This window comes from Eublepharis macularius, chromosome 6 (assembly GCF_028583425.1).
Source record: "Eublepharis macularius isolate TG4126 chromosome 6, MPM_Emac_v1.0, whole genome shotgun sequence".
NCBI lineage: Eukaryota > Metazoa > Chordata > Lepidosauria > Squamata > Eublepharidae > Eublepharis > Eublepharis macularius.
In genome coordinates this window covers 136,616,029-136,625,553 of record NC_072795.1, presented here as the reverse complement: position 1 = coordinate 136,625,553, position 9,525 = coordinate 136,616,029, and positions in this window count along the sequence as shown.

Here is a 9,525-nt window from a genome sequence, read left to right as displayed (position 1 = left end):
TACAGGAATTGCAAAAGTACTCAAGCATAAGAACGGTGCAGTTGCTGTGTTCAAAGGCACATGCATATGAAAAGTTACATAAGAAGAGAGCAAGTAAAAGAAACCCAAGTCTCTGCCTGAGAGGGAATTCTGCACCTAGGAATGGCCACAAGGAGAAGTGAGTGAGAGTGTGAGTGAGAATGGCGGCCGGGGGGGGGGGGAGAGATTTAAAGGAGGAGGGAAGGAATGTCTCCAGAGAAAGGAGTGAACAGAGAAGAGGTTTACCTATCCCAAGGCTGGGTAGAGTATATTGTCTGCTTTGATGGTCCAGAGATGGAGAGAGAGGAGGACCTCAGGCAGAGCTTTGGAAGGTGCGAAGGACATAATTGGCTGGTTCCAGAAGAGAATGGTAGAGTGGGCAGCCTCTGAGCCAGCAGAGGGGGTTAGACTGGCTGCCTTTGGCTAGCTGGACAGGGATAATTATAGGAGCCTGCACAAAAGAATATTAGAGAAATAATTGTAATGTCCAGGAATTCAGGGTGAGTCCAGGGTGTGAATTTGTTCGTGTCTGGCACCAGGGCCAGCCTCCGGAGCTCATTCGGAGCCGTGTGCCTCAGGCGACCCACAAGCAGCTTCGTCAACATGGCCCCAGGCCAGGGGTACTTGCTTGGTGATGGCAATTTCCAAAAGTGCTGGGGAAACCATGACATTGGCAGAGAGGCAGTGGTGCCCAAGAGGGCAGAGGGGGCAGTGCCCAAGGCTGCGGCAACCGACAGAGAACCCAGCCAGCCTCCCGGCAGCTGCAGAGTCCTTGAGACCACTGACCCCACCGCCGCGCTGACCAACAGGGCCCACAGCCCGGAGGATGGTGGAAGGAACAGGAGGCAGCACTGACAGGCCATCACAGCCCTGGAGAGCAGGCAGGGGAGGGTGGAAAGCCAGGATGGCACTCCAGCACAGGAGCAAGTAATGCCCACACTGTCAGATAACCCGTGACGCAGAGTCCCATCCAGCAGGCTGGCTGCAGTAACACTGGCTTAACTTAGGCAGGGCCCAGCTGCTGAACAGGCACCCGTGTGGCAGCCTCCCAGCCACCCAGTGAGCAAAGAGAGGAGGCAGGAAAGGAGTAGACAGACTGAAGGAGCAGAAGGGCAGGCCAGATGCTGTCCACAGACAGGGCAATCAGGGCAAGGCTTAGAACGCCGACAGGTGTGGCTGCCTAAGGCAGCTGGGGGGCGGGGACTGGGAGTGGTAGGGAATGAAAGGGAAGTCCATACACAAGCCGGGGAGGAGAGGAAGGTGTCTGGTCAGGGTCCTCAGAGGCCGGAACCTGTCCAAGAGAGCTGCTAGTGATTCACAGGTGATGTCAACGCACCCACTCGGCATGAATGAGGAGCCTATGAAAGAGAAGTGTGAGAAAGGAATGAAGATGTTCCTTCCAGAGATAACAACCAGGACAGATAAGAAATTGCAATCTTGTAATGCTGTAACTATGTTGTTGACCTAAGTTGTTTCTTCCAATCAGAATACCCCTAGACATTTGTATCATGACAGGTGGTCACCCTCTTCTTCCAATGGGGGGCCCCTGTATTCTTTGAGCCAGTAAGATAACAAATATTATAATTAACCAGAAGGTATTAATTGTTTTGCACTGCTATTGTAGCTCTGATGAGCTTTGGGCACGAGGAGATCTTTTACTCTCTGTGTAACCATCGTTCCTCCATTGTTTAATAAACACTTCTAGAGTACTTCATCTACAGGACTCTGTGTGTATGTGTCTCTTATCATGATTGGCTAGAGGGACATTCAAGGTACCAAGATTTGTACTACAAATTGAAGCTCAGATTGCTTCAGATGTGCTTAAGAAAGGTGACCTGGACAGGCCAGATAAGCCTGCTATCGGAAGCTAAGCAGAGTCAGCCTTGGTTTGTGATTGGTTGGGAGTTCTCTGAAGAAGACCAGGGTTGTTATGCAGAGGCAGGCAATGGCAAACCACCTCTATTAATCTCTTTCCTTGAAAATCCCAGAAGAAGTCATCATCAGTCACCCCTTGATGGCACTTGGCATCACCAAGAAAGATGGTCCCAATGTACAAGAAGCAGTTTTTGTTAACAAAGGGGAAGGTTTAATATAAGAAAGAAGTGTGATATAGGTTGTGCTTAAAGCTACAATAGGGTTGCCAGCCTCCGTGTGAGGCCTGAAGAATTACAACTGATCTCTGGACTACAGAGATCAGTTCCCCTGGAGAAAATAGTACTTTTGTAGGGGCAACCCTATGGCCACTGAACTCTTTCCCCTCCCCAGGACCTCCCCTAAATCTGCAGAAATTTCCAACGCATTGGCAACCTTAGGAGAATGCTGCCTGCCTAGTGTTCATAGCTGATTGAGAAAAAAAATGTATCTTTTCTTATTGTAAGAATAAAGGTATGCGTCTATATTTAATTTAGAAAATTTGGCTGTCCCAGCAGCAGCATAGCTGTTTATGCTGGGAATAATCCTTTGCTGCCCTGCCCGGAGGAATGGAGACAGGCTCCCTTCCTGGACATCTGCAGCTTTGCCGGGAGGGCAAAGCCAAGAGCCTTTTACAGGCGGCTCTGCCTTCCCCCGGCGTCAGTTGCTTCGCTTGCTCAGCCTGAGCAGAGCACATCTCAAGCTGTCTCAGCCAAGCTCCTCTGAGGCTGTTTTACCAAAGGCCCTCCTGGTTATGCAGTGCCAGCTGCCTTGGAGAAGCTGTGATGCTCCCCTGCTTGCTCCCTTCACACTCCAGGAGGAGAGCCAGGGCCCAGCGCCAGGCTCAGGGGTTTGGCAGAGGCTTTTTCTTATTTACATTTGGGGCCTGTTGTCCATCAGTCAGGAGGGCTGAAGCAGGGTTATACCAGCCCTTGCAGGCCTCTGGCCTACCTAGGCACCTCTCCCCCCAACACTGTTTTACTTTGTTGGGAGAGGGTACTTCTAGCATCAGCAATAGGCTTTGCTGTAGGCCACAGGGGTGAGTTGCAGCCATCTGAGGGGTGGATTAATTCATACTTTATTGCTACTGACCTAGCAGGGTGGATGCTGGTAGCCCCCCCCTCCCATCTAGGCTTTTCCCTCCTTTAAGTTTACAGTTACTTGGGAGGAAGTATTTCTAGCAGCAATAGCTCGGCCCTGGCCTTCAGGCAGCAGGGGACATTTTGCAGGAGGGCTTGGTAGTTTATTCAGATGATTGCAGCCATTTTGAGAGTGGCAAGCAGTGTCCTTCTTAGCCTCCTGGCAGTACAGCCATGTTGTGAAGGCATCTGCAATATGCACAGCAGCCATTTTGAGTGTGGCATTTGTGCGGCCTGATTTGCCTCCTGTTTTACTTTGTTGGGAGGATTTGCCTCCTGCTATCAGTCATTTTGGTGGGGCTTGTGTAGCTACCTGCAGACTCATCCTTTGAGGATGATAAAGAGGTCAAAGGGATGAAGTAAATGCTGGGCTATCTGTTTCTATCAGTTGAGAGGGCTGAAGCAGGTTAGGCCTAGCCCCTGCAGGCCTCCAGCCTATCTAGGCCTCCTTCACCCCATTGTTTCACTTTATTTGGAGAGAATACTTACAGCAACAGCAGCGATTATTGCTAAAGCTTAGCAAGGATCTATAGTCCCAGGGTCATGGCTGGTTAAACCACCTCTCCCCCCCCCCCACACACACACACACACTCAATTTTGCAGCATTTGTAGGCCAAAAAGGTTGTTTTTAATTTTTGTCACTCACATCACTCATGCCACCTGTGTCGTTTCATCTGCTGAAACCTGCGCAGCTGTCAGGCAGGACATAGTAGTCTAAGAAGTGATCTGATCTTTCTACCAGATTCACACAATTGATGGCTGGTAGCGGATCTGGCCTAGGCTGCTGTAATCTGGTCATGCTGAGGTGACAGTGGACCTGACTGACAAGATTACCAGGTCATCAAGAGAGGCGGCGGGTGATGGTGGCAGCAGCCATGCGCCAATGGCATTGACTGGGGAGTTGTGGGTGTCGAGCAGGAATGGTCAATGGACAGTGGGCAGGTGACTATAGCAGTCAAACCAGCAGTATCTCTGGGTAAGTCAGCTCTACTGCAGCCAGCTTGCAACTGGCCTTGGGCTCAACCAGCTTCTGCTGGGTCTGCAGCTTCTACATCTTCATTCTCATCTCCCGTGGAGGGTTGGCCTTAGGTGGGTCTATCTGCTTGGCCTGGTTTCACCACTGAGTCACCAACATGTCCAGGTCACACCTGCCCAAGGGAGTTGTACTAGTGGAGATACCCAGGCCTACCCCTTTTTCTGCAGTAGGGTGGCCTTATGGTTATGGCCCTCAATGGGGCCCAGTTCCTTATGAGTCCCCCGTGTATGGCATGGTTCCATATAGGGCATTGCCATTTGGGGATATGCCGTTGCCTCTGGGGGATCACTTAACACAGGCCACCCAAGACAAGATTAAAAAGGGGGAATATGTGGACGTCTTCACACTTCTCTTAAGGGAGCTGGAGAAGAAGGATAAAGATGATCTAGATAAGAGGGACAAGGAAAAGGTTAGGCAGAGATGAATTTACCAGACTTGGTCCCATTGGTTGCTCAGCTTTCTTATTTACGTAGGGGTATTGGCGAGAGCGCAGCCCTGGAAGGCTCTCCCTCTCTTCCAGTACATGAACATCATTTACAGGGATTACACTGATTTTGAAGGGGCAGCTTGGCTGCAGTATGATGAAGAATTTCACATGCAGGCGGCCTTGAACCCAAGCCTTCCATGGGACCCAATCCACCAGCAGCTGTGGCTACAGGTGATGGCCCCTGCTAAATCGAATCTAGGTGATATGTTGGACAGTGGTCACTTGGTTTTCTGGGCTTCACAAGCCTCAGGTACCTGCACTCCTGCGGGGGCAGCAGGTTCATTCTGGCTGCTTTGTGGGGACTTTACGTCCAAGGGGGTGTGCAACAGGAATGACTGTAAATACAAGCATGAGTGCCCTTCCTGTGCTGGTGCACACCCGTATGCAGCTTTCCCCAAGGCCAAGCTGGGCAGTATACGCTCCGGAAGCTGGGGCGGTCAGCAGTCAGCTGGAAAAGGGCCCCTGCCCAGTACAGCTGAGGGTACTTGCTTAACCAAGGCATTGCAATGCCACATATTAACTTTTTGGGTTTAAGTTTGGCTTCCGTATCCCCTTTCAGGGCACGACACCTTTCATGGCAAACGACCTTTGATCGGTGGCTGGCATGGAAGAGGTGGTCCAGACTAAAATCCTGAAGGAATGCACTGAGGGTATGATTTGGGGGGCTTTTGATGCCCCTCCGGTCCCTCCCTTGAGGGTTTTTCCTTTGGGGTGGTTGCTAAAGGCGCCTAGAGAATTCTGTCTTATTCATCACTTGTCTTTTCCTCAAGGAAGCTCAGTGAATGACAGCATTCTGGAGGGTCTCTGTTGACCGAGGAACTGGAGATTCCTTTGCAGCATGAGAAAATGGAAGATCCTTCCGTGGTATTAACATTTTTGGGCACTGAATTGGACATGGGGCAGCAAACCTTATGGTTGCCCCTTCAAAAGGTGGAGGACTTAGGAGCCCGGTTAGAGGACTGTAGGAGTAAGGGTAAAGCCTCCCTTCTGGAACTGCAGCCGTTAGTTGGCCATTTAAATTTTGCCTGTAAGGTGGTTGCCCGGGTAGGGCCTTCCTCAGACAGCTGTGTGACACCAGGGCCGATTCCAGATGACTAACCTTAAGGCGCTTCATGCCGCCCTCTTCCAGATCGCGACAGGGAAAATGCGAAATATCGCGTTTCCTCACGCGAGTTTTGCACGACAACGCGCAAAACTCGCGCGAGGAAACGCGATATTTCGCATTTTCCCCATCGCGATCCGGAAGAGGGCGGCATGAAGCGCCTTAAGGTTAGTCATCTGGAATCGGCCCAGGGGAACCTTGTGGTTGCCCCACCATCATTTGAAGATTGGTAGGGGCATGCGTGAAGACTTAGAGGTCTGGCATACTTGGTCACTTTTGATGCCTCAGGGACTATGGGATTTGGAGTTTACTTTCGGGGCCACTGGTGTGCTGACCATTGGTCTGCAGATTGGATGGCACAGGGATTGTCCAAAGACCTCCCGTTCTTGGAATTTTTTCCCTTATTGGTGGCTGAGTGGCTTTGGGGTATGGAGTTGGCCAACCACTTGGTCCACTTCTGGTGTGACAACTTAGCAGTGGTGCAGGTGGTCAACTCTTTACCATCTAAATCCCCTAGGGTGATGAGGCTGGTGTGTGCCTTCACTCTAAAAATGCCTCCAATTAAACAATTTATTTAGGGCCAGACACATTCTGGGAGTTAACAATGGTGTGGCAGATGTTTTGTCTCACCAGTAGATGGACTGATTCTGGCAGCTTGCCCCTTGGGTCGATCGGCAGCCAACATGGATGCCACAAGAGCTTTGGCAGTTTGACAGCAGAAGTAAACAGGACGATCCAACTGTCCATAGCCCCCAGCATGTGCTGGGCCTATGACTGTGTGGTGGGGCAGCTTAATGGGTTTAGAAAGTCGGCTGGGCTTCAACAGTTATGGCCCATCCCACTTGAACACCTGATGCACGTTTCTGTCGTGCAGCGTGGGCAGGGTAAAGTCCATTCGGGGGCAGCTTGCTGCTTTAGCCTTTGCCAGTAAGGCAGGCGGCTTTCCTGAATTCACAGGAGCTTTCAGGATACATAAAATGTTGGAGGGCTGGTCTAGGGAAGTTTGTAGGATGGAGTACACCGGGCAGCCCATCTCCTTCTTTGCCTTCTTTGGGGCCCTGTAGGTCAGTGAGTTGGTACCCATGTCTCGCAAGAACACCTCTGGTCCGGCCTTGTCAGCCCAGGATATTAAGTTTATTGGGGATAATGTCAGGTCTGTTGTCCATAGTCCCTCCATCTTTGTGATTTATTGCAATCATCTCCTGTGTGTGTCTGTTTTTCACATAAGCTGTCCAGCTCCTGGGAAGGCTGCGCCCTTGTCTGAGATGGCTCACCACAGCGGCCTTGGGACAGTTCCATCCTACTCTCCCACTGACTGTACCCAGCTGGTTGGGCACCAAGGGTGGGGGGCTTACGTAGAGGGACTGAAACTTTGTAGCAAGCACTCCATACGTCATTCTCAACAAAGAACCTGTGTACAGCCAGATGCTTTTACTTGCCTCTGTGTGACCTATGGACATATATATGCTGAAGCTATGGTATCTCATTAAAGAACCTTAACTCAAGAGAGCTTGGATTTCTTGTTGCAAGGGGTGGGAGTCAACTTCAACATATCTTGTTCTCCATAGACTGACATATTGTTGAGAATCCTCTTCTTCTCCCTCTCAACTTACACCCCAGAAAGATGGCTACCGAATTTACACCGATGGAGTCGCCCCAACTGGGAGAGGAGGTGGAGGGCCGTTCCAATCAACCACCTGGGTCTCTGGACCCGATACCGCTGTGAGGAAGGACGTGGGCAGACTTAGGTGCAATCCCCAGGAGCGGGGTTTCCCACCTGACATGGACTTCTCTGCCTACCCCTAGACAATGGGCCCCTAGGCAAAGAGAAGAGAAGGTCACTAAAGAGTCCACCCCTCCCGAGGTGAGGGAAAGGGGGGCCATGCTGTTCATGCCAGTAATTCTCGTAAACCCAAAAAGGGGGAGTCATGTACGGGTACAAGCCCCCATACACTCGGGGTGTTCCCGAAATATCATATCACCCACCCTAGTAAATGGACTAGGCTTAAAAACCCACGAGCTGGAAGATCCAATTATTTTTGAGCAAATGGACAGGTCCAGCATGAGCTCTGCCCCCTACGAAACAGGGCCAGTACCAACCGGGATGGGGAAGCACTGGGAAGCCTGCCCCTACATAGTAATGCAGCCAAATACCCCCTAATACTAGGTAGCCGCTGGCTCGGGGATCACGACCCCTACATCAAATGGTCAGAGGGGGTTGTCCAATTCAAAGGAAATCAGTGCAGTGCGCATGCGTGGACAGAGGACTGGGGTGGGGCGGGGCGGGGCCTTCCTCCTTAGATGTCGTCGTACTAACCGAGGAGGAGGAGAAGGCCATCCCCTGCAAGTACAGGGAGCTCCACCTAGCTTTCAGCGAAAAGGAGGCGGATGAACTTCCCCCTCACCGCAACACCGATTGCGCTATCAAACTAATCCCTGGAGAGAAACTGCCTAAGGGTATACTCTACTCAATGAGCCCTGCTGAGTGTCAGGAGCTGAGAAAGTTCATAGATAAAAATTTAGAGCGAGGCTTCATTCAGCCAGCTAGTTCCCCCATCCTGTTTGTCAAAAAGAAAGACAGGGGACTGAGATTGTGCACAGACTTTAGAGGTATCAATGCAGTGTCAATGTCAAATGCCTACCCACTCCCCTTAATTCGCAACCTACTTAGCATAGTGGCTCAAGGCAAAAAAATTTCAAAGTTGGACTTGAAAGGTGCCTACTTCCAAGTAAGAATAAGGGAAGGGGATGAGTGGAAGACCGCCTTTAACACGCCCCTAGGACAATTTGAATATCTGGTCATGCCTTTTGGCCTCAAAGGCTCCCCAGCCGTGTACATGACGGTCATTCATGAAGTACTACATGAATACCTGTACAAAGGGGTGGTTGTTTACCTAGATGACGTGCTTATTTACACAGCGTACAGGAAGTCACATGTTGAACTGGTCCGGAAGGTGTTAAGCGCCCTAATAAAGCATAAGCTGCCTATAAAGTTGTCTAAGTGCGAGTTCCACAAGGACGAGATGGATTATCTGGGTTACCGCATCTCTAGCCAAGGGCTAAAAATGGACCCTGCTAAGATCCAGGCGCTGGAGGGGTGGGGAGCACCCTGAACAAGGAGACAACTACAATCTTTTCTGGCGTTCGCCAACTTCTATCGGCCCTTTATAGAAAACTTCACCCAAATAGCTCTACTCTTAACGGACTTACTAAAAACCAAGGGCAAGGGAGTGCTAGAGAAAAGGCCACAAGCCTTTTGGACCATGGGGTGTCAGCAAGCGTTCGAGACACTAAAAAACAAATTTGTCTCAGAGCTGGTGCTACAGCACCTAGACGAGAACCGCAAATTCATTGTGCAAGTCGATGCAAGTGACACAGCGGTGGGCGGAGTGTTACTACAACTGGATGGGGAAGGCAAGTTGTGCCCCTGTGCCTACCTGTCCAAAAAGTTTTCTGATGCGGAATGCAACTGGAGCATGTGGGGAAAGGAGGGCTGTTAAACTCGCCCTCACTATGTGGAGGCAATGGCTAGAGGGAGCCAGAAACCCGTTTGAGGTCTGGACGGACCATAAAAACCTGGAAGCTCTCCGCACCCCCCAGAAACTGAATGCTAAACAACTCCGCTGGGCTGAATTCTTCTCCAAGTTTAACTTCACGCTCAATTACCTCCAGGGGCGGGCCAACTTCCTAGCAGATGCGCTCTCACGCATGCCCCAGCATGACAGCCAGCAAGAAGATATCATTGACACAGTATTTTCACCTGCCCAACTGGGAGGGGCAGTGACAACCCGCAGCAAAACAGTGCAGCTGCAACTCAACGAAGAACCTGATC